This window comes from Salvelinus fontinalis, chromosome 12 (genome assembly GCF_029448725.1).
Source record: "Salvelinus fontinalis isolate EN_2023a chromosome 12, ASM2944872v1, whole genome shotgun sequence".
In the NCBI taxonomy this organism is placed as follows: Eukaryota; Metazoa; Chordata; class Actinopteri; order Salmoniformes; family Salmonidae; genus Salvelinus; species Salvelinus fontinalis.
Genome location: NC_074676.1, coordinates 464 through 26,319, shown reverse-complemented (window position 1 = coordinate 26,319; position 25,856 = coordinate 464). Strand labels below are relative to the sequence as shown.

The 25,856-nt window shown below is 44.3% G+C and overlaps 1 pseudogene; it reads right to left on the bottom strand.

Moving 5' to 3' along the window:
• Window positions 1-581: 581 nt before the first annotated feature.
• Window positions 582-25,597, bottom strand: LOC129867666 (ankyrin repeat, SAM and basic leucine zipper domain-containing protein 1-like; annotated as a pseudogene).
• Between the last annotated feature and the right edge of the window lie 259 nt (window positions 25,598-25,856).

Below are 25,856 nucleotides of genomic sequence, written 5' to 3'. Positions count from 1 at the left end.
TCTATTTGGAGAGACAAAAGATGAACATAGTATTCTTTAATTACACGTATCAACCCTTGAAATAACAACAAAACAACTGTTAGAAATTGTAAACAAATTTTTAATTGAAAATGTATATTAAATGTATCTTCAAGAAGAAATACGATATTTCCATAAAACAAACAATATTTACATCAGAACAAAATCAAATAGTTTTAGTCATATAGTCAACTAAAATATTTTAATCTTGAACAATATGTGGGAAGTTTATTTCACTGACAGTGTTCTAACATGTGCAGCAATATAATGCAGTAAAATGCTGGATAAAGAAAGGGTTTTTATTTTCAAAAGCCCACAAAGGATTAAGAACAAAATAAAAAAAACTATTAAGATCCAAGTATACAAATAATAAGGAACCTCAATCAAAAACACTACAACTTTTCTTGAAAGGTCTGCATTTGAGATATTCTCATTTGGCATAATTCCTCAAACAGAAATGTCAATTAGATAAAAACAATTAAGCAAATTGATTGGTAACCTTTGACCTATGACATAATTTACCAAAATGAATAGTGATTGGATATTACGGGCAGGGGTGATGTCTATTGGTAAACCTTGATGCTCTTTGCTCTGGACAAGGCAAACAGCAGGCCTGCTCCGAGCATGCTCAGTGCGAGCATCTTCAGAACCCCCCTTCCTCCAGTCGCCGTGGGAACCAGGTCGAGGAAGCGGGCAGGAATCTCCGGCCGGGTCCATTTTAGGAGGAGGAGGAGCATCACAAGGGAATAGGTGAGAAAGAGCAGGGTGGACACAAACTAGAGACACACACGTCTCTCTCTCTCACATACACACACCAGAGGATGTGAGCGGAGTGCATTGAGCTTGAGTCGAGTTCAGCTTGAGTAATTTATCTGGAGCGTGGGCTTTCTCTACCGCTCCAATTTCGCTCCGGTATCGTTCAGCCACAAGCTCTAGCCATGCTCAGCCCAGCAGTGTTCTTTAAATTAGGCCTATACTTTTGTATACCCCACCACTAATACGCAGGGATGTTGATATGAGTCGACCAAGAAATAGGTCACACAGCCTGTGTAATGGATGGCAAGACAACCAATGAGCCCATGCAGCAGCACCGGGGATGTTTTGGTTTCTATATAGGCTACTGTTGAACAAGAGTAGTCTTACGTTTGTAACAGTGCTTAAGTTGTCTATCAACTGTAAAATGTGAGTGCAACAGAGGCCGTTACAACTGAAGTATCTGATCATCAATAGAGTAGAGAAAAAGCAATTTGTTTTTTTAACACAGTGCCCACGTAGTGCTCACACAGTGCTCACCTATGTAGGTCCTTGTTAATAGCCTACAACATGTTGAAATGTTGAAGCTTCTTATGATAGTCTACTTCAAAACCAAATTGTACATAGTCACAAAAGTAGATGATGTGTTTGTTAAATGATCTTTAAAAAAAAATATGAATAGAGCTAATTTGGAGCAGCAGTTTCTTTTCCTGTGAGTGCTAAGCAATTTGTATCGGAGCAGGGGAAAGGGCATTGAGTGCCAGAGCGGTGCACAGACCACTCCGTGACCGATGAGTGGGATTTCCAACAGCTCACCTCCGCTCACATACTCTGACACACACACCACTTCAAGTGGACATAATTACCTAATGCCGACTCTGACTCTGACCTAATCCTGACCGGACCAGATCCTTTTAAGGTCGCAACCCAAATTGCACCCTATTCCCTACATAGTGCACTACTTGGCCTTTGCTTTGAGTGCACTACATCTGTGAGTCTTTCTAAATCAAATCTAAACTTATATAGCCCTTCTTAGATCAGCTGATATCTCAAAGTGCTGTACAGAAACCCAGCCTAAAATCCCAAACAGCAAGCAATGCAGATGTAGAAGCACGGTGGCTAGGAAAAACTCCCTAGAAAGGCCAAAACCTAGGAAGAAACCTAGAGAGGAACCAGGCTATGAGGGGTGGCCAGTCCTCTCTGGCTGTGCCGGGTGGTGATTATAACAGAACATGGCCAAGATGTTCAAATGTTCATAAATGACCAGCATGGTCAAATAATAATAATCACAGTAGTTGTCGAGGGTGCAACAGGTCAGCACCTCAGGAGTAAATGTCAGTTGGCTTTTCATAGCCGATCATTGAGAGTATCTCTACCGCTCCTGCTGTCTCTAGATAGTTGAAAACAGCAGGTCTGCGACAGGTAGCACGTCCGGTGAACAGGTTCCATAGCCGCAGACTGAACAGTTGAAACTGGAGCAGTAGCACGGCGGTGGACTGGGGACAGCAAGGAGTCATCATGCCAAGTAGCCCTGAGGCATGGTCCTAGGACTCAGGTCCTCCGAGAAAGCGAAAGAGAGAATTAGAGAGAGCATACTTAAATTCACAAGACTAAGAGCTTTCCACACCTGGATTGTGCAAGATTTGCCCATTTATTATTTTCAGAATTATTCAAGCTCTGTCAAGGTGTTGGTGATCATGGTTAGACAACTATTTTCAAGTCTTTCCATAGATTAGATTTAATTCAAAACTGTAACTTGGCCACTCAGGAACATTCACTGTCTTATTCACTGTCTTATTCACTGTCTTATTGGTAAGCAACTCCTGTGTAGATTTGGCCTTGTGTTTTAGGTTATTGTCCTGCTAAAAGGTGAATTCATCTCCCAGTCTCTGGTGGAAAGCAGACTGAGCCAGGTTTTCCTCTAGGATTTTGCCTATGCTTAGCTCCAATCTTTTGCTTTTTTTTATCCTGAAAAACTCCCCAGTCCTTAACAATTACAAGCATACCCATAACATGATGCAACAACCACTACAGTATGCTTGAAAATGTGAAGAGTTGTACTCAGTAATGGGTTGTATTAGATTTGCCCCAAACAAACATTTGTATTCAGGACAAAAAAATGAATTGCTTTGCCACATTTTTTTGCAGTATTACTTTAGTGCTTTGTTGCAAACAGGATGCATGTTTTGGAATATTAAATTCTGTACAGGCTTCCTTCTTTTCACTGTCAATTAGGTTAGTATTGTGTAGTAAATATAATGTTGTTGATCCATCCTCAGTTTTCTCCTATCACAGTCATTAAACTCTTTAACTATTTTAGAAATTCCTGAGTGGTTTCCTTCCTCTCCGGCAACTGAGTTAGGAAGGATGCCTGTACCTTTGTAGTGACTGAGTGATACACCATCCACAGTGTAATTAATAACTTCAACATGCTCAAAGGGATATTCAATGTATGCTTTTTTTACCCATGTACCAATAGGTGCCCTTCTTTGCGAGGCATTGGAAAACCTCCCTGGTCTTTGTGGTTGAATCTGTGTTTGAAATTCACTGCTTGACTGAGGAACCTTACAGATAATTGTATGTGTGGGGTACAGAGATGAGGTAGTCATTCAAAAATTATGTTACACACTATTATTGCACACAGAGTGAGTCCATGCAACTTATTATGTGACAACAAAGGGGTTGAATACCTATTGACTCAAGACATTTCAGCTTTTAATTTTGAATTAATTAGCAAAACAATTTCAATTTGACATTATGGGGTGTATAGTGTGTAGGCCAGTGACACAAAACTCTTAATTTAATCCATTTTAAATTCAGGCTGTAACACAGCAAAATGTGGAAAAGTCAAGGGGTGGGAACACTTTCTGAAGGCACTGTATAGGGAATAGGGTGCCATTTAGGACGCAACCCTTAGTTTTCTGCCAGTTCACAGGCCTAAGACATGTCAGCCTGAGTGGGTGGGCATTGGCTCAATGACTGCTGGGTGATTGGCTGAATAAAGTGGAAAGAAAGCTAGTTACTACCTGTGGAGATGGCATGTCTGATTGTATCATGTATCAGGGATCACAGCTCAAGAGCTAACAGGCCTGCCCGCTCACTGCTCAGCCACCCGAGTCACCCAGGCCCAAAGAATGCCCCATCTCACTCACTCTCTCATGGCCAACCACAGCCTACATATATTGTAACACTGTAGTAGCCCTACTTGTTGAATGTATAATATTCATATAATCATAGAAGCTACTGCTTTGAAGGAAAATGTACTTACTACGACTGTGATATGTGGTTGTCTCACCTTGCTATCTTAAAATGAATGCACAAATTGTAAGTCGCTCTGGGTAAGAGTGCCGGCTAAATTACTAAAGTAAAAAAAAATGTGAATACATATGTGGCATGTATAGTAGTTGGAGGGTGTAGCCTATGTAATTGTGCTTTCTATAAATGCCTTCGAAATGGACTCTAAGAGCATTCATAGTGTTGTATTGTAGTAATATAGCACTGTTCCCATAGGCGCCTGAGCAATGGAGCAAACGGGACAGCTGCACGCCCACTTACAAAATAGGGGTGCAAATGTATGTTTTTGCACCCCCACTTTTCCCCAGAAAAGTATTACGATCCATTGGGTCATTTGTCATTTTCAATGATTAGTAATGTTTTAAGATACATCCATTTTAAATACAGTGCATTCGGAAAATATTCAGACTAGAGGTCGACCGATTATGATTTTTCAACGCTGATACCGATACCGATTATTGGAGGACCAAAAAAAGCCGATACCGATTAATCGGACGATTGTTTTATTTATTTATTTGTAATAGTGACAATTACAACAATAATGAATGAACACTTATTTTAACTTAATATAATACATCAATAAAATCAATTTAGCCTCAAATAAATTATGAAACATCTTCAATTTGGTTTAAATAATGCAAAAACAAAGTGTTGGAGAAGTAAAAGTGCAATATGTGCCATGTAAAAAAGTTAACGTTTAAGTTCCTTGCTCAGAACATGAGAACATATGAAAGCTGGTGGTTCCTTTTAACATGAGTCTTCAATATTCCCAGGTAAGAAGTTTTAGGTTGTAGTTATTATAGGAATTATAGGACTATTTCTCTCTCTACGATTTGTATTTCATATACCTTTGACTATTGGATGTTATTATAGGCACTTTAGTATTGCCAGTGTAACAGTATAGCTTCCATCCCTCTCCTCACCGCTACCTGGGCTCGAACCAGGAACACATCGACAACAGCCACCCTCGAAGCAGCATTACCCATGCAGAGCAAGGAGAACAACTACTCTAAGTTTAAGAGCGAGTGATGTTTGAAACGCTATTAGCGCGCACCCCGCTAACTAGCTAGCCATTTCACATCGGTTACACCAGCCTAATCTCGGGAGTTGATAGGCTTGAATTCACAATCAGCAGAGCTGCTGGCAAAACGCACAAAAGTGCTGTTTGAATGAATGCTTACAAGCATGCTGGTACCCACCATCGCTCAGTCAGACTGCTCTATCAAATCATAGACTTAATTATAACATAACACACAGAAATGCGAGCCTTAGGTCATTAATATGGTCGAATCCGGAAACTATCATCTCGAAAATAAAACATTTATTCTTTCAGTGAAATACGGAACCGTTCCGTATTTTTTCTAACGGGTGGCATCCATAAGTCTAAATATTCCTGTTACATTGCACAACCTTCAATGTTATGTCATAATTACGTAAAATTCTGGCAAATTAGTTCGCAATGAGCCAGGCGGCCCAAACTGTTGCATATACCCTAACTCTGCGTGCAATGAACGCAAGAGAAGTGACACAACTTCACCTGGTTAATATTGCCTGCTAACCTGGATTTCTTTTAGCTAAATATGCAAGTTTAAAAATATATACTTCTGTGTATTGATTTTAAGAAAGGCATTGATGTTTATGGTTAGGTACACGTTGGAGCAACGACAGTCCTTTTTCGCGAATGCGCACTGCATTGATTATATGCAACGCAGGACACGCTTGATAAACTAGTAATATCATCAACCATGTGTAGTTTTAACTAGTGATTTATGATTGATTGATTGTTTTTTATAAGATAAGTTTAATGCTAGCTAGCAACTTAACATGGCTTCTTACTGCATTCGCGTAACAGGCGGGCTCCTCGTGAGGCAGGTGGTTAGAGGGTTGGACTAGTTAACCGTAAGGTTGCAAGATTGAATCCCTGAGTTGACAAGGTAAACATCTGTGGTTCTGCCCCTGAACAAGGCAGTTAACCCACTGTTCCTAGGCCGTCATTGAAAATAAAAATGTGTTCTTAACTGACTTGCCTAGTTAAATAAAGGTGTAAAAAAAAAAATAATAATAATAATTCGGGGGGAAAAAAATCGGCATCCAAAATTACCGATTTCCGATTGTTATGGAAACTTGAAATCGGCCCTAATTACTCTGCCATTCCGATTAATCGGTCGACCTCTAATTCAGACCCCTTGACTTTTACAGACTTTTTCTGAAATTGGTGAAATCGTTTTTTCCCCTCATCAATCTACACACAATACCCCGTAATGACAAAGCAAAAAACCTGCAGCAGGTTTTCATTAAGGATCTCTCTGTACTTTGCTCCGTTCATTTTCCCCTCGATCCTGACTAGTCTCCCGGTCCCTGCCGCTAAAAAAAACAATCCCACAGCATGATGCTACCACTACCTTGCTTTCCCATAGCGATGGTGCCAGGCTTCCTCCAGATGTGATGCTTGGCATTCAGGCCAAAGAGTTCGATCTTGGTTTCATCAGACCAGAGAATCTTGTTTTTCATGGTCTGAGAGTCTTTAGGTGCCTTTTGGTAAACTCCAAGTTGGCTGTCATGTGCCTTTTACTGAGGAATGGCCTCCGTTTGGCCACTCTACCATAAAGGCCTGATTGGTGGAATGCTGCAGAGATGGTTGTCCTTCTGGAAGGTTCTCCCATCTCCACAGAGGAATTCTGGAGCTCTGTCAGATTGACCAGGTCAGGTCACCTCCCTGACCAAGACCCTTCTCCCCCAATTGCTCAGTTTGGCCGGGAGGCCAGCTCTAGGAAGAGTCTTGGTGGTTCCAAACTTCTTCCATTCAATAATGATGGAGGCCACTGTGTTCTGAGACCTTCAATGCTGCAGACATTTTTTGGTACCCTTCCCCAAATCTGTGCCTAGACACAATCCTGTTTCAGAGATCTACGGACAATTCCTTCGACCTCATGGCTTGGTTTTTGCTCTGACATGCGCTGTCAACTGTGGTACCAGATATAGACAGGTGTGTGCCTTTCCACATCATGTCCAATCAATTTATTTCACCACAGGTGGACTCCAATCACGTTGTAGAAAAATCTCTAGGATGATCAATGGAAACAGGATGCACCTGAGCTCAATTTCGAGTCTCATAGCAAAGGGTCTGAATACTAATGTGTATAAGGTATCTGTTTTTTATTTTTAATACATTTGCAAAACATTCTAAACCTGTTTTCGCTTTATCATTATGGGGTATTGTTTTTAGATAGATTTTTTTAAATTGAGCCTTTAGGCAAGTCAGTTAAGAACAAATTCTTATTTCCAATGACGGCCTACCGGGGAACAGTGGGTTAACTGCCTTGTTCAGGGGCAGAACGACAGATTTTTAAAAACTTTTAGAATAAGGCTGTAACGTAATAAAATGTGGAAAAAGGGAAGCGGTCTGAATACTATCCGAATACACTGTAGATTTATGGAACAGATCTATGATTTTACCAACCCATGGAAGGATTGTGCTTCTCCCCATCTCCAATCTATCTGGCCAGGCACTCTGTATGTATGTTTAGGGTGGTGGGTGTCAAGACGAGCCCCAACAGATAAGATAAACTGGTGTGAGGGCCTGCCCCCCTGGGCCCTGAACCAGTCTCTCCAAATGGCCTCCGTTGGTTGTCAGATTCCTGTCTGACACCGCCAGCGTCCGGGCCTAACCCCCCCAACCCCCCTTCTTCCCCACCCTAACCTTCCCATCTCCACATTGACAGGACACTGTCACACTGTGTCTGAGTTATGGGCTGTGAGGACTCACCCTGTCAGAACCCTTACACACAGGACCCTACACATAGAGAGGGTGCGAAATGGGAGTTGACCCGAGTTTGTGAGAAGTTTGGAATTGGACCAGATGGGAAGAGAGGGCAGTGAAAAGGTGTGCAGGGCCGGATAGAGGAAACTGACACAGGACTCTCATTCATTCTTTCAGAGTGGCCCAGTAAGGAGAGCAGAAATATTGTAGCGGGGCTGAGGTGACACACACACACAGCAGTCAGAGAAAAGGTATGGGACATACCTTGTGAAGCAGGTTCCTGAGACAGGTGACTTCTTTTTGCAGGTCTCCAGTCTGGGCCTCCAGCTCATTACAGATGGCCTGGGCTTCCTTCTTAGGATCCAGGGACAACACCTGCTGGGGAGTGGAAAGAGGGAGAGAGTTAGTGGAGCTGGAGAGAGTCCAGTCCAAAGAACAACCACAAGCCCCTACACTCTATCTTGGCACTTGTTTTGATCTGAAAGGAATTAGACAGGTGTATGCAGTATGGCTAGATTTTAATAGTGAGCTTTCAGTTAGACACTATAGCACTTATTGATCAGTCTAAGGACTGGTGCACACAAACACGCGTACCTCAGAGGCTCGACGGCGGAAGCGGCTGATGACGTCCTGCACGGTCTCTGTCAGGTAGTAGGCTGCCGCAAGCTAATCAGGAAGTCATACAGCTCCTCACTCCTACAGGGAAGGACACAGATACCACTATTAGACAGCTTCTCACTTCTGGTAGATGACAATGAGCCGAAACCTCAAACAGGACACGGTTGTGGTACACTTCCAGCTAACTGAGTGTTGATGAGTCTCTTCGCACTTCGACACCAAGTGTGTTTAAGTGTGACGGTCTGACCCTAATTGTGTGAGTGAGCAGCACAACCCGTGTCCCTCCCAAACTCAGTCCCGGGGCAGCTCTGCGGAGCACGTTTTTGGTCTTGCCCAAAAGAACTACTCAGCTGATTTCAAATGATCAAAGCTTGATGATGAATTGGTTATTTGAATCAACATGCGTAGTGCAAAAACCGAAACGTGCACACGGGGGGGCCAGAACCGAGTTTGGGAAACCCTGCCCTATACAATACATTACAGTACAGTACACCTAAACCAGGAGGGAGGGAAAGAGAGGCTGCCTGCAACAGACAGACATCTCCCCCTATCTTCCCCTCTGCTCTCCTATCCCTGTACTAAGTGTTGCAAAGAGAGCCTATCAGTCTTTGGTGTGATAGATAAACTAACAGAGCTACAGTCCCAGGTCCCGGGGAGGAGATAGTAACTCCAATCTGACTGACACTGTTTACACGGCAAGCTGACAGAGTGTGAGCATCACAAAACGGCTGCTCCGCATGCAGGGAAAGGTACGGTTCAAATAAAATAACCCATCAACGAACACCGGACAGCGTCGCGAATGCAACAACAACAAAAATGGAGCCTTGATGAACGTGATGTACAAATCCTTTGGGTGTGACGTTTCTTTTTTTTTCTCTCCTCAATTTTTGTTGTTGTATATATTATACGGTAGTTTTTGAGTTATGAGGGGAAATACTGGACATTGGCCACGCACAGGGTCTTATGTATTTTTATTTGTCTGTTGTGTAGAGGTCAGTTGGTTTGACTATCTGTGTCAGTTGTCCCCCGGTAGGAAAATCTCTGTCCACCCATCGGTCTGTCAGTCCATTTTGTCATAGACGGCTTTCCACCTGCAGTACAACATACACTACATGGCCAAAATAATGTGGACACCCTTTCAAATTAGTGGATTTGGCTATTTCAGCCACAGCCATTGCTGACAGGTGTATACAATTGAGCACACAGCCATGCAATCTCCATAGGACAACATTGGCAGTAGAATGGCCCGTACTGAAGAGCTCAGTGACTTTCAACGTGGCACCGTCATAGGATGCCACCTTTCTAACAAATCAGTTTGTCGAATTTCTGCCCTGCTAGAGCTGCCCCGGTCAACTGTAAGTGCTGTTATTGTGAAGTGGAAACGTCTAGGATCAATAACGGCTCAGCTGCGAAGTGGTAGGCCACACAAGCTCACAGAAGGGGACCGCTGAAGCACGTAGCGCGTAAAAAATCATCTGTCCACCATTTCAACACTCACTACAGAGTTCCAAACTGCCTCTGGAAGCAACGTCAGCACAATCACTTTTTGTTGGGAGCTTCATGAAATGGATTTCCATGAATGAGCAGCCGCACCCAAGCCTAAGATCACCATGCACAATGCCAAGAGTGGTGTAAAGCTCGCCGCCATTGGACTCTGGAGCAGTGGAAACACGTTCTCTGGAGTGATGAATCACGCTTCACCATCTGGCAGTCTGACGGACAAATCTGGGATTGGCGGATGCCAGGAGAATGCAACCTGCCCAAATGCATAGTGCCAACTGTAAAGTTTGGTGGAGGAAGAATAATGGTCTGGGGCTGTTTTTCATGTTTCGGGCCCCTTAGTTCCAGCGACGGGAAATCTTAACTCTACAGCATTTAATGACATTCTTAACTATTCTGTGCTTCCAACTTTGTGGCAACAGTTTGGGGAAGGTCCCTTTCCTATTTCACCATGACAATGCCCCTGCGCACAAAGCGAGGTCCATACAGAAATGGTGTGTCGAGATCGGTGTGCAAGAACTTGACTGGCCTGCACAGAGCCCTGACCTCAACCCCATCGAGCACCTTTAGGATGATTTGGAACGCCAACTGCGAGCCAGGCCTAACACCCCAACATCAGAGCCCAACCTCACTAATGCGCTGAATGGAAGCAAGTCCCCGCAGCTATGTTCCAACATCTAGTGGAAAGCCCTTCCAGAAGAGTGGAGGATGTTATAGCAGCAAAGGAGGGACCAACTCCATGTTAATGCCCATGATTTTGGAATGAGATGTTCGACGAGCAGGTTTCCACATACTTTTGGCCATGTACCAGCCCAACTAGAACATGAAATAGGCCACTTCAATATAACCCGGGTGAACTCTGTGAACAAGTGTAGCCACTACCTCCTGGGATGAGCATACAGCATAAGAGATGTGGCTATCTAGTGGTTTCATGTTTACAGTGTGGCCATCATCAGAGGATTTACCCCAGGGGATGTACAGTCTCTGTAAAAGTAGCCCTGTATGCCTGACACTAGAGTAGAGTAGAGGGGAGAACATGGCCATAAGGCCTCATGACGGGAGGGGCTGCAGGCAGACATGGTAGCTTGGCCTGAGAGCTGGCCTGTCATCAGTCACAGAGAGAGTGGAAAGAGAGAGAGGGGGGGGGGGGGATTTCATTCCATCTCCTCTCACCTTACAAATCATTATGGCCCGCTTAAACCATTAGGACTCTGCTCTCAGAAACTTGAAGAGGCAGTGGGAGAATAACAGTGGGATGGATCCTCTGTCTGACGGATGACTTCTAGTGCTGGAGGATGGACTGTGTACAGTATGTGGGGATGATGCTGAGACATCGCCGGTGGGCAGGGGGTCCTGAATGTAATGTCTGAATCCTGGAGAGAGGATGTCCATAGCAGGGTTTCCCAACCCTGTCTTCCCCCCCCCCCCCATAATTTGCTTTGTATGTTTCTATGTTTTGTTTGGTCAGGGTGTGATGTGAGTGGGCATTCTATGTTGTATGTCTAGTTTGTCTATTTCTATGTGCTTGGCCTGATATGGTTCTCAATCAGAGGCAGGTGTCAGTCGTTGTCTCTGATTGGGAGCCATATTTAGGTAGCCTGTTTTGTCGTTATTGGTGATTGTTCCTGTTTCCTGTGTCTGTGTTTTTCACCATACGGGACTGTTTCTTTTTCGTTTTGTTCCATTCACGTTATTGTTTTTGTTCATTGTTCAAGTATTCCTATTAAAATGGATACTTACCACGCTGCGAATTGGTCCTCTTCTCATTCCAACGACGAGCGTTACAGAACCACCCACCACAACCGGACCAAGCAGTGTGGTACCCAGGAGCAGCGGGTTCAATACTTTTGGACTTGGGAGGAGATCTTGGATGGCAAGGGACCCTGGGTACAGCCGGGAGAATATCGCCGCCCTAAGGCAGAGCTGGAGGCAGCGAAAGCCGAGAGGCGGTGGAATGAGGAGGCAGCACGAAAGCGCGGCTGGAAGCCCAAGAGGCAGCCCCAAAAATGTCTTGGGAGGGGGCACACGGGGCACTTTCCGTGCTTACCGTGGCGAGAGTCGTATCGGGCAGGCACCGTGTTATGCGGAGGAGCGCAGGGTGTCTCCAGTACGTGTGCTTAGCCCGGTGCGCTACATTGCCGCGCCTCGTATCGGCCGGGCTAGAGTGGGCATCGAGCCAAGTGCGATGAAGCATGCTCAGCGCATCTGGTCTCCAGTTCGTCTCCTCGGTCCGTGTTATATGACACCAGCCCCACGCACTGGGTCTCCCGTGTGTCTGCACAGCCCAGTACGTCCTGTGCCTGCGCCCCACAAGTGCCGGGCTAAAATCAACATCCAGCCAGGACGGGTTGTTCAGGTCCTTAGTTCGAGACCTCCAGTGTGCCTCCACAGACCGGTCTATCCTGTGCCTCGACCTAGGACCAGGCCTCCAGTAGATCTCTCCAGCCTGGTGAGTACTGTGCCTGTTCTAAAAACCAGGTCTCCTGTGTGTTCTTCCAGTTCGGATACTCCAGAGCCGTCCGTCTGTATTGAGCCGCCCTCCTGTCCAGCGCCGCCTGAGCCGCCCTCCTGTCCAGCGCCGCCTGAGCCACTGTCCTGAGCCACCTGAGCCGCCCTCATGTCCTGAGCCGCCTGAGCCGCCCGTCTGGCCTGAGCCGCCTGAGCCGCCCGTCTGGCCTGAGCCGCCTGAGCCGCCCGTCTGTCATGAGCCGCCTGAGCCGCCCTTCAGTCCGGAGGCGCCTGTGCCGCCCCTCAGTCCGGAGGCGCCTGAGCCGCTCGCCAGTCCGGAGGCGCCTGAGCCGCTCGCCAGTCCGGATCTGCCCCTCAGTCCGGAGCTACCCCTCAGTCCAGAGGCGCTCCTCAGTCCAGTGGGGCCCTTATTAGGGTCCCCATTCCAAGGTCGGCGGCGAGTATCGCCGCTCCAAAGAGGCCAGTGAAGCGGGCTAAGACTATGGTGGAGTGGGGTCCACGTCCCGCACCAGAGCCGCCACCGCGGACAGATGCCCACCCAGACCCTCCCCTATAGGTTTAGGTTTTGCGGCCGGAGTCCGCACCTTGGGGGGGGGGGGGGGGGGGGGAGTACTGTCACGCCCTGACCATAATTTGCTTTGTATGTTTCTATGTTTTGTTTGGTCAGGGTGTGATGTGAGTGGGCATTCTATGTTGTATGTCTAGTTTGTCTATTTCTATGTGTTTGGCCTGATATGGTTCTCAATCAGAGGCAGGTGTCAGTCGTTGTCTCTGATTGGGAGCCATATTTAGGTAGCCTGTTTTGTCGTTGTGGGTGATTGTTCCTGTTTCCTGTGTCTGTGTTTTTCACCATACGGGACTGTTTCGTTTTCGTTTTGTTCCATTCACGTTATTGTTTTTGTTCATTGTTCAAGTATTCCTATTAAAATGGATACTTACCACGCTGCGCATTGGTCCTCCTCTTCTCATTCCAACGACGAGCGTTACATGAACTGCCACACCTGATTCAATTAGTCAAGTAATCATCAAGCCCTTGACTAATTGAATCAGGTGTGGCAGTTTAGGGTTAAAACTAAAATGTGAATTGTCTGGGGGGGGGGGGGGGGGGGGGGGGGGGGGTTGGGAAACCCTGGTCTTTAGGCTTATGTGTTAAAAGTATAATGCATGTGTAAACTTGGAAGGGATTACTCTAATATAAAGAAAAAAAGATTTGTACTGTTACTCGTTGTTTATGTTCTCAAGCTGGCTGAGTGTGTCCAGGTCAACCCGGTCCAGATGCATCTCTATCACCACACTCAGAACCTTCTGCTGGTCCTCTGGGTTGGAGATACCAATCTGGGGAAGAATGCAGTATTAACACCTGGAAAACTCACCAGCAACCCTAAGTTAGCCAGTGTTTTCATTATATCAGTACAATATTACGGATGTATATTACAGTACATTACAGTCACTGCACTCATACTTGAATTGTGTCTCTTCTAATAATCCCTTTGGAAAATGTCTCGTGTAAATGTGGCACAGGTGCAAACCTGACAGACAGGTCTTTCTTACCTTCTCCAAGTCATCCTTCTCCAAATCATCCTTCTCCATGGTCAACAAGTAGCTCCAAGTGATGTCATTTTCATGGCCAGAAAAAAAATGATACTCTGCATTAACAAATATCTATATAATATGACAGCTTCAAACCCTGGCCCTCACCTGAGATGTACAATACAATTACAGTATGTGTTTGTGTAGTTACCTGCTACCAGTCCCGTCATTCAGAGGCCCACCTGATTAGCCTGTTTTGCATGTTATTTTATTATTATGTTATAAAAGTTTGCAAACAATGTAAAAAAAAAATCAATTTAAAAAATCATTGAGTTAATAAAGCTGCATTCGAACATGGTCTCTTTTTTTGCTTTCTTGAGTAAGGCAGCTCCAAAATGAAGGTGTTTCAGCCTAGCTCAGTGCTTTCTGTGGTGGCAGCCAGCAGAAAATACGGAGCGTAGGGGATGGTAATGTTCTCTAGTTTCGCCGTTATTGGCTCAGTGTTCTGTCACTCATGGGGACACTACGTCACCGCAAAATCTACGGGGAGAAAGCAAAAATTCAAGCACCTTGGGTGCTGCCTTAGAGTTACATTAAAATGCAGATCCAAGAAGGCTCAAGGAAGGAATCAGTGACTAGATGCAAGCGTTACAAAGCAATCACTAGCCTGCTATTCAGTGGAGTGAGTGTGTGGTCCAAGTCTGGGTGTAAGGGTCTTTTTTCCAAACTTAAAAGAGTAAACATTCAACATCATGAGCTAGAAAACATTGAATACATTGGTCATGCTGTCAATCCAGCATGATTTCTGACATTTCAAAACAACTGGAAACTCAGATGTGGGAAATCTCAGACTTCAGTGAGTTCAAGAAAACTGGGAACAACGAGCTCCGACTGGAAAAATAAGTTTTGTACGGTCATCCAACTCGAATTCCAAGCAGGGAACTCTGTCCTCTCTCTAGAGCGCCGACCTGAAAAGCACTGATTCAACATTGTTTTTTTCCAAGTTCCCAGGTGTCTTGAAACGACCATAAATCCAGAGAATGCCAGACTTTGATGACAAAGTTTGCCCACATAGACCGCTGCGCCACATTCCTGTTCAAGTCAGCACAGCACAACAAGGTCAGTCCAAAAAGATATTGTATGCTGCTGCATAAATTATGTAATATGCCAGGGAGATATGTATACTGTAGGTAAGACAGTAATACTAAGTGTATGTTGTGTAGTAAGCTGTGCCTCACCCTAATAATTTGGTCCCTTTCCCCTTCAACTTAGCTTACTGTTCTGACTTGGTGGTGCACAGGTAGCCTATAGCCTGTTTTAGAGAAATGTAATCATCTACTATTGTAAAAGCGTTCATTGTCTGCTTTTATGCCCCCTTTATTTAACCTACGGTTCTGACTTGGTGTACAGGGAGAATACTGTAAGAACGGCCCATGTTCTGAATTCTGACGCTGTATATTTCAAAAGTGCTGAACAAATAGTTATATTTACTACGTCCGTGCTAGCTTGCTCATTAATGTCTTAATCGAAATTACGGATTGCCTCATCTGCTCGTCGTCCCTTATGCCGTAGTTTGTACATGTCAATTGTCAGTAGAAACCACATTTGTAACCACATATGGCAAGTCAGACATAACAGCTATGTTTTTTTTTAAGGCAGTAAATGAGGCTGAATTAATTGGTACGCTGTGTGGTAAACAGTGGGGTGTTGGGTTGAGCGTGCAGAGACAGAGAGATTTTTAGTCCGCAAAAACAACTTTACTATGACAGAAAATAAACATAAAGAAAATCACTTAAGTTTGGCTCGGTCCTTTTTCTCTACTTTTGCTCGGTGTCGGTCTCTCCCCGTTCTTCCTCACTGTGTGCCACAGTGATCCTTTTATTTGGCCTCCATGGCTGGTTGGCACTTTCTCCTAATTACCTCCACTTGGAGCTGTCCGTGTCGGGGTGCCCAGCTCTTGTATTCCCAGCAGAGGGAGCCAACGTCGCCTCACGTACCTCCCCTCTATTACCACCCCCTGGGGTAGACCTCCTGGGATACCACAGCTGCCAGACAAGGCTCCGCTGATAGCCAGCTGTTGCAGGATTGTAAGGATTCACTCCATAGTTCTTGAAAGAAAGCTCTTGAGACAGGTTGCTGTTGGGACAGGTTTATGTAGGCCCTAACAGTTTGTGGGCACAGTTTGTCACCGTTATAGTGCAATTCATGTATTGTTTAGTGTTGTGTAGTGTAATGGCTTTGCTGGCATGCATCTAAAACATATTTTTTGAGTTTGCCCCACCAAGATTTACAGTTGAAGTCGGAAGTTTACATACACTTAGGTTGGAGTCATTTAAAACTCGTTTGTCAACCACTCCACAAATGTCTTGTTAACAAACTATAGTTTTGGCAAGTTGGTGTATGACACAAGTCATTTTTCCAACAATTGTTTACAGACAGATTATTTCACTTAGAATTCACTGTATCACAATTCCAGTGGGTCAGAAGTTTACATACACTAAGTTGACTGTGCCTTTAAACAGCCTAGAAAATTCCAGAAAATCATGGCTTTAGAAGCTTCTGATAGGCTAATTGACATCATTTGAGTCAGTTGGAGGTATACCAGTGGGTGTATTTCAAGGCCTACCTTCAAACTCAGTGCCTCTTTGCTTGACATCATGGGAAAATCAAAAGAAATCAGCCAAGACCTCAGAAAAAAATTGTTGACCTTCACAAGTCTGGTTCATCCTTAGGATTAATTTCCAAACTCCTGAAGCTACCACGTTCATCTGTACAAACAATAGTACGCAAGTATAAACACCATGGGACCACGCAGCCGTCATCCCACTCAGGAAGGAGACGCGTTCTGTCTCCTAGAGATGAATGTACTTTGGTGCGAAAAATACAATCCCAGAACAACAACACAGGACCTTGTGAAGATGCTGGAGGAACCAGGTACAAAGTATCTATATCCACACTAAAACGAGTCCTATATCGACATAACCTGAAAGGCCGCTCAGCAAGGAAGAAGTCTCTGCTCCAAAACCACCATAAAAAAGCCAGACTACAGTTTGCAACTGCACATGGGACAAAGATCATACTTTTTGGAGAAATGTCCTCTGGTCTGATGAAACAAAAATAGAACTGTTTGGCCATAATGACCATTGTTATGTTTGGAGGAAAGGGGGGGACGCTTGTAAGCCGAAGAATACCATCCCAACCGTGAAGCACGGGTGTGGCAGCATCATGTTGTGGGGGTGCTTTGCTGCAGGAGGGACTGGTGCACTTCATAAAATAGATGGCATCATGAGGGAGGAAAATTATGTGTATATATTGTAGCAACATCTCAAGACATCAGTCAGGAAGTTAAAGCTTGGTCGCAAATGTGTCTTCCAAATGGACAATGACCCCAAGCATACTTGCAAAATGGCTTAAGGACAGCAAAGTCACGGTATTGGAGTGGCCATCACAAAGCCCTGACCTCAATCCTACAGAACATTTGTGGGAAGAACTGAAAAGCGTGTGCGAGCAAGGAGGCCTACAAACCTGACTCAGTTACGCCAGCTCTGTCAAGAGGAATGTGCCAAAATTCACCCAACTTATTGTGGGAAGCTTGTGGAAGGCTACCTGAAACATTTGACCCAAGTTAAACAATTTAAAGGCAATGCTACCAAATACTTATTGAGTGCATGTAAACTTCTGACCCACTGGGAATGTGATGAAAGAAATAAGAGCTGAAAAAGATCATTCTCTCTACTATTATTCTTGCATGTCACATTCGTAAAATAAAGTGGTGATCCTAACTGACCTAAGACAGGGAATTTTTACTCGGATTAAATGTCAGGAATTGTGAAAAACTGAGTTTAAATGTATTTGGCTAAGGTGTATGTAAACTTCCGACTTCAACTGTACATGCTAAAATACGACACTGCAGTCGTATTGTGCAGAATCACTGATCAACAAATCACCCTTTAAATCAACTATTCATTATTATTTGTAGATCAGTCAGTTTGCTCATGCTCTCGAACACAAGCAATGTGTTCTCAATAACTTACCCGGTGAAATAAAGACAATATATAAATAGGTTTAAGAGCATACTACATCAACCATCTGTTAACAACAGACCCCACGCAACCAAATCGGCCCATCAAATATTCTGCCTAAAATATTTTAGAACAGATAAACATGACAGATTAAACAGGCCAGATTAGAACACTGAATCTTCAACAGTGAGACATATGGCATGAGATTAAGTGATGTTGTGTAGATTTAGCAGCTAGTCCCTAGACAGGACTAAACAAGTATGAAGGTTTTTATGGGATAGGGCATTTCCCTTAATGTCCACTAGAGGGCCCCAAACACACATCATCATGGCTCCTGGCCTCCACTCACAGATGTGATGGGGCCTTTTCTCAATTCATCTTTCCTTGATTCCTCACATCCTCTCGCCTACTCCAATATGGTTGAGAAGAGGAGATGGGATGCGAGGACTAGCAGTAAGACGAACTGAGGTTAAACCATGGTCTCCCCTCTTCTTGGAGGTAGCAAGGGGATCGGGGTCCCTCTTGGAGAACTTATGGTCACCAGGGCATGGCCTGGGGACCCCAGGATCCTGGCAATCTGAGGGGGAAGAAGAGCAGATCTATTTGATATAATGTTGAGATATGACCTTTGTTCTGTTCTGCAACTGTTCGCCATTGATTTAAAATGGGTTTTACAAGAGTCAGGGAAAATGGACTACCATTTCAAACTGCGTGGTAAACCTAGTTTTGCTGTGGTCAAAGTGGTGGTTGATGTTTACCTGTGGTCGTTTTGAATGCCAGAGTTATGTGTTTAGTTGTGTACATAGTTGTGGTCAAACTAAGTGGTTTGATTTGTTTTTATCTGTGGTCGTTTGAAGACTTTTGCTATGTCAGCAGCAATCTTTCCTGCTTTGGTCTTGTCTGCCCCCAGCTAGAGAAGCTTGAGGACCGGCTCCTCTCTGCCATACTGCACCGCCACAGTCAGGACCTTGGGGTCAAAGCTCACAGGTTATCATCTACAATCAACATCTAGGACCATCCTATATACTTATCATTGAAGGTCCAGTGCAGTCAGAAAATAGATTTTGGACTAGTACTCTGAAATTCTGAAAATTATGATAATGCCCTTTTAGTGTACGAGCTGTTTGAAAATACTGCCTGAAATTTCAACCTGTTTTGGTGGGACGGCATTTTGGCCTGCCTGGTGACATGACCAGGTGGTAAATTAGTTAATAGACCAATAAGAAAGAGCGTTTTAAAATCATTTTAAAAAGCCCCATAGAAATCTGTCAATTTAAGCTAGAGAGATGTTTTTTCTTGCATTGGATAAGTCTCAATCCACCACATCCGCCAATGTCGCACTTTCGCATCTTCCTGAAAGGTGACAAACCTAGAGCGGTGTTTTGTCAGACCATGAGACATCCCAAAAATGGGTCTTCTCACAAAATCGCCTCAAGCGTCTGAACAGTTTGGCCTACACACTATTTTCACCCCTCCATGGAAAGATGAGTGTTCTCAGTTTTGATCTACGACCCCTACAAGTGTCTTGGGACTTGTCTGAAGTTGGTACAGCCGATCTGCCAACTTCTGTCTGTAGCGTCCGAGCATTTTGGGCTACACACTAATATGACCACTTTGTGGAAAGATGAGATTCTCACAAACACGTACATGTTGTTATGCTCTAGGATGCCCACATGCCTCACAAGACTCATATGAAGGTCCCACAGTACCAGGTTAAAAAATGAATGGAAGTACACTATATATACAGAAGTATGTGGACACACTTTCAAATTAGTGGATTCCGCTATTTCAGCCACACACATCCGTTGCTGACAGGTGTATAACATTGAGCACACAGCCATACAATTTCCATAGACAAACATTGGCAGTAGAACGGACTTATTGAAGAGCTCAGCAACCCTCACTACCGAGTTCCAAACTGCCTCTGGAAGCAACGTCAACACAAGAACTGTTCATCGGGAGCTTCATGAAATGGGTTTCCGTGGTCGAGCAGCCGCACACGAGCCTAAGATCACCATGTGCAATGCCAAGCGTCGACCGGAGTGGTGTAAAGCTCGCCGCCATTGGACTCTGGAGCAGTGGAAACGCATTCTCTAGAGTGATGAATCACGCTTCATCATATGGCAGTCCGACGGACAAACCTGGGTTTGGCGGATGCCAGGAGAACCCTACCTTCCCAAATGCATAGTGCCAACTGCAAAATATGGTGGAGGAGAAATAATGGTCTGGGGCTGTTTTTCATGGTTCAGGCCCCTTAGTTCCAGTGAAGGGAAATCTTAATGCTACAGCATACAATTACATTCTAGACGATGCTGTGCTTCCAACTTTGTGGCAACAGTTTGGGGAAGGACCTTTTCTGTTTCAGCATGACAATGCCCCTGTGCACAAAGCGAGGTCCATACAGAAATGGTTGGTCGAGATCGGTGTGGAAGAACTTGACTGACCTGCACAAAGCCCTGATATCAACCCCATCAAACACCTTTAGGATGAAATGGAACTGACAGTCAAGTTGGGCGATTAGGCTTGACTGCAGCCTAATCGCCCAACATCCATGACCGACCTCACTAATGTTCTTGTGGCTGAATGGAAGCAAGTCCCGACAGCAATGTTCCAACATCTAGTGGAAAGCCATCCCAGAAGAGTGGAGGCTGTTATAGCAGAAAAGGGGGACTGACTCCATATTAATGCCCATGATTTTGGAATGAGATGTTTGACGAGCAGGTGTCTACATACTTTTGGTAGTGTAGTGTATATATGGAGACTTAATAAGGGGTTAAATACAAATAATTCCTCATCTTTCTTATATATATATTTCTATATTTCTAAGATATAGGACAGACACTTCAGAACAAACATCATTTAGATGTGTCTGTTGGAACTGTCTGTTGTTCCATGTAGTAAATCTGTTATTTAATGCGTTTGTATGGGCTAATATCAGTAAGGGGGTGGCAGGTAGCCTAGTGGTTAGAGAGTTGGACTAGTAACCGAAAGGTTGCAAGATTGAATCCCTGAGCTGACAAGGTAAAAATATGTAATTCTGCCAGTTAACCCCATGTTTCTAGGCCGTCATTGTAAATAAGAATTTTTCTTCACTGACGTGCCTAGTTAAATAATGTTTAACTTTTTTTATTTATGTTTTATAGATTATTTGTATACTTCAAGGGGTCTTAAAATCAAATAGCTAAATGGTCCTTGATATGACATTCTTAAAACAATTCCATATATACTGAGCAAAAATATAAACTCAACATGTAAAGTGTTGGTCCAATGTTTCATGAGCTGAAATAAAATATCCTACAAATGTTCCATACACACAAAAAGTTGTGTGTATGGAACATGTTCCATACACACTTATTTCTCTCAAATGTTGTGCACAAATTTCTTTACATCCCTTTTAGTGATAATTTCTCCTTTGCCAAGACAATCCATCCACCTGACAGGAAGCTGATTAAACAGCATGATCATTATACAGGTGCACTTTGTACCGGCGACAATAAAAGGCCACTCTGAAAAGTACAGTTTTGTCACAACACAATGGCGCAGATGTCTCAAGTTTTGAGGGAGCGTGCAATTGGCATGCTGACTGCAGGAATGTCCACCAGAGCTGTTGCCAGAGAATTTACTGTTCATTTCGCTACCGTTGTTTTAGAGAATTTTGCAGTACGTTCAACCGGCCTCAAAAATCGCAGACCACGTGTAACCATGCCAGCCCAGGACCTCCACATCCAGCTTCTTCACCTGCAGGATCGTCTGAGACCAGTCACCCGGACAGCTGATAAAACTGAGAAGTATTTCTCTGTAATAAAGATCTTTTGTGGGGAAAAACTAATTCTGATTGGCTCCGCCTGGTTCCCCAGTGGGTGGGCCTATGCCCTCACAGCCACACCCATGGCTGCGCACCTGCCCAGTCATGTGAAATTCCTAGATTAGTGCTTAATGATATTATTTAAATTGACTGATTTCCTTTTTGAACTGTAACTGCATGTTGCGGCTTAGACAGGGCTTACACCAGGGTTCCCCCAACTGGAAGCCGTCAGGCCGAATTTGGCCCGCGGGTGGTTTCATTTTCCCCCTCCAGGTTTTCAGAGCAAAAAAATATAAAAACAACTTTAACTTTTTTTAAATGTTCATTGTTGGACACAAAAGACTGTAAAAACAGCACTGAAACCATATCATGACCAAGACTTGGCATCTAAAAGGTCTTATTTACGCATACATTTAAGCAATGAGATGAGAAAAATAGAGTGATTTGAATTTAAGATTTGAATTTAAGAAATCTGTTCCCAAGTATTCCGATGCATAATAGAGAGACACGTGATCGTGCACAAATGCAAAGTTAGAAATGATTATGTTTAAGTCAAAGATATCTGCTTGTGCTTCGTGCGGTCAATTCGCATTCTACAAATGATTTGTAATTATGTCCCGGCCCCCCCCACCATCCGCTCAACAAGAAATCGGCACACGCCTAAATCTAGTTGATGATCCCTGGCTTAGACTGCTATGGGTTAATCATCACCATGTCACTACTCATTACTATCAATCACAGTCAAAATCAATGAAGGGAATGTAAAAACATTTGATTGGTGTAAGCACGGGCTGGACAAAGTTTCCACCATATATGTTAAAACAGTATTTTTTTTCTCAAATCTGTCCCCAAAGGTGAAGTAAAAAATTCCACACTTGGGGAGAAAGAAGGGATGATTTGGACGCTGAGCTATGAAATTAAAAACCCAAAGCGTTCTCTTGTGCAACAGGCATCACGCCAGGTGAGGTGGGCACCATCCTTACTGTGTACCCATTTTCACCCTGGGAGTTGACCTCTGCCCCGTGAGACACCAGCAAGTTGATTACCTGACTGTAGCCGTCCCGGGACACCAGCATCAGGGAGGTCATACAAGACCTGGGAATGGGAATAGAATAAAATATCATATATTGTTTACTGTACATTTTTGAGAGAAACAGACATTTGTCTTCTCCCAAACTAAATGTGTCTTCTGCCTATCTGGGTAAGAAATAATGAGTGGTAGAACTGGGTTTAAACACTTGAAACCACTGGAGGGCAACACACACCAAGCCCTCAACTCGAGTGACCAACTACAGCAGGGTTTTCCAAACTCAGGACCCCTCTGGATGCACATTTCAGTTTCTACCCTAGCACTACACAGATGATTCAAATAACTCCACACCAAGCTGGTTATTTGAGGCAGCTGTGTAGTGCTAGGGCAAAAACGGGGGGGGGGGGGGGGGGGGGGGACTTTGGGAAACTGTAAGGGAGCAATTGTTTTCAAACATACACTGCAGCGCATGGCCTTGACAGCTTTAGGGTCACATAAAAACATAGGCTACTTACTGTAAGTTACAATAAGTTAAACAACTATTGTAGGTTCAGTATTACTTAGTGATTCACCACACTGTTTGGCACAAACAAGCCACCCTCTAGGTTAATGAGACTTGGCACCCAAAACACAATGTTATTGGGCAAGAGTGAGGCAGCCCATGCCACTGATCACCCGTCCCATTGTGCCAAAGTTCAGTATGTTGAGCAACAAACCGGCGAGTGTAAATAACCATTGATAAAACTCAACTTTATCACCTGTGACTCAGACAAAACAGAGGGTAAGAAACTCCATCAGTCCAGAGGTGTGGGAACGCTCTATGGTCATTCATCACAATGTGACGTTTTCCAGGGCCAGAGGGGGGTGGTGTGTGTGTGTATTGGGGACATCTAGCCCCAGAGTCGGGGGCGTATTAATCCTCATCCTGACATATTCCAGGTATTCACTTTTTACTTCCTCTTCGACCACAGGAGACGTGACAGGCTCCCGAGCGTCACTGAGGGTTTTAGTTTCCTGAGAACCTGTTTTCCCAAGATGTTGGTCTCAGTGGCAAACAGGTGACAAGGTCGTTCGCTCGTCACGGGGTTCAGCCAAAGAGTGAAGGGGTGGTGTGTGTGTTTTGTACTTTACCTGTTTTTGATCACCAGTTCCCACACAAGAGCAGAGAATCGATACAAAGACGTTTTTTTGTTGTTGCAAAAACTCAAAAGGTTTCAGCTGAAACTGATTTCCAGCTCTTATCCAGCTGACGGGTCATTAGGCTACAGGAAAAAGCTTGACATTCAGCTGGTATCCAAAAGTGTTCAAAGGCCAGAGGACAGGTACAGTAGAGGTTGCAGAGGAAAAACTAGAGATGCGATCATATAGCCCATTGTCTATGCAAAAACACAACATCTTGCTCCTGAACAATCACAGCAGCTTTAGAGGTTCATTTGTTTATGAGACTGAGGGAAGGAAATGCAGCTGGTATGAATTGCTGGTCAAATACTCAGAATGTAAAAGCCAATGGGGTGGGGGGGAATATTTCTCAGCCAACAAGTACCCCTGGTCTTCTTTCTTCTCTTCCCTTTGCTGAAACTCAGTTTTTCCCCCCTTTCCACTTGTCCTCATCCTCTCTGTCTTTTGTTACCGTTCTTCAAATATTTTGTCTGGAGAGGAAACAATCAATTTCCTACCCTGCCTGCTCTTGTTCACTCTCTGGCTGGTGTGTGTTGGAGGGCTCTGGGCGGTGTGTGGCTCAGGCGGTGGGCATGAGACAAGGGTGGTGGAGAGTTTGTGAGGGCGATGGAGGTGAAAGGGAGAGGGCGAAGTTCAAGCCTTCATCCTTCGCTTGCCATGAGAAATGTCCACAGACGATGACAACGGGTAAGTGGTTCCAGAATCCCCCTCGCTCCTCTCTCTCCCTCACTTCTTCTCTCCATCCCTCCCTCACTCTTTGTGTCTGGGCAGCATCAGGCAGTGTCCAGTACAGTGAGTTTAGGTGGTGGTGGGGGGGGGGGGGGGCTCTTTCCCCCACTCCATGAGTGTTTGTTTTTTGTCTGTCTGAAGAGGGCCTAGGTCCATGTGCATGCAGATGCCATAACAGGACATTCCACACAAAAGACCAATGTAGACCAACACACACCAACAAACACTGACACACACACCGTACTCCATGTGTTGCAGTGGTGTACGGGGACAGTGTTGACAGCAAAGGAAGAAGTCCTAAGGTAGTCAAGGCCAGGATCAAACCCAGACGTGGTCGCCAGGCAATGGGAAACACTGCCTCTATCATGGTACTTTCTATCACATTAAACAATGTATAAAAGAGCCATCAGAACATAGGATCAGAACATAAAAAGTGTAATCAGAACATACTATTAAAGAATTAGCATGACATATTCTGTAATCTATTGTATATTATCTTCACCCCAAAAATGTATATGAACAGGAACTTCAAACTGTACTGCATGTGACCTTTTGCAATCTGCACTTCAAAAATGACAGTGTGGTCCTTGATGTCTAGTGAAATGAAATGAAATAGTGTTTGACATTCATAGTCACCCAAGGATAGGAGGCTTGCATGATCACATATCATTCCCTGTGCTGCAGAGTATAAAATGTACTGTGTGCATCTTGTGATTATATTGAATGGAATTTCCCTCTATAAAATGCACAGACACACTCATTCTCATGCGCACACAGACACAGAGTCCCTCACTTGTTGAATGTGTTGGGGTCAGCGTTTCTGGACAAGAGCAGCTCCACACACTTGACGATCTTGTCCTCGCATGCAGCCATCAGTACCGTGTACCGGTCTATGTGTGTGTGAGGACACACACACACACACACACACACACACACAAAACATAACAGCATTAGTACTGGGACACAGAATATTCAGTAACCAATTATCACCATTTTGCATACTCTTATTTAAATATTGCCGGTGATTCCATTCAATGATGACAGCTAAACAACAGAACATGTCAACGGATAAATCATCATATTACACATGAAATCATGAGTTATGACAATAATAGAGAACCAGGCATCATACCTAACAGAGCAGGATGA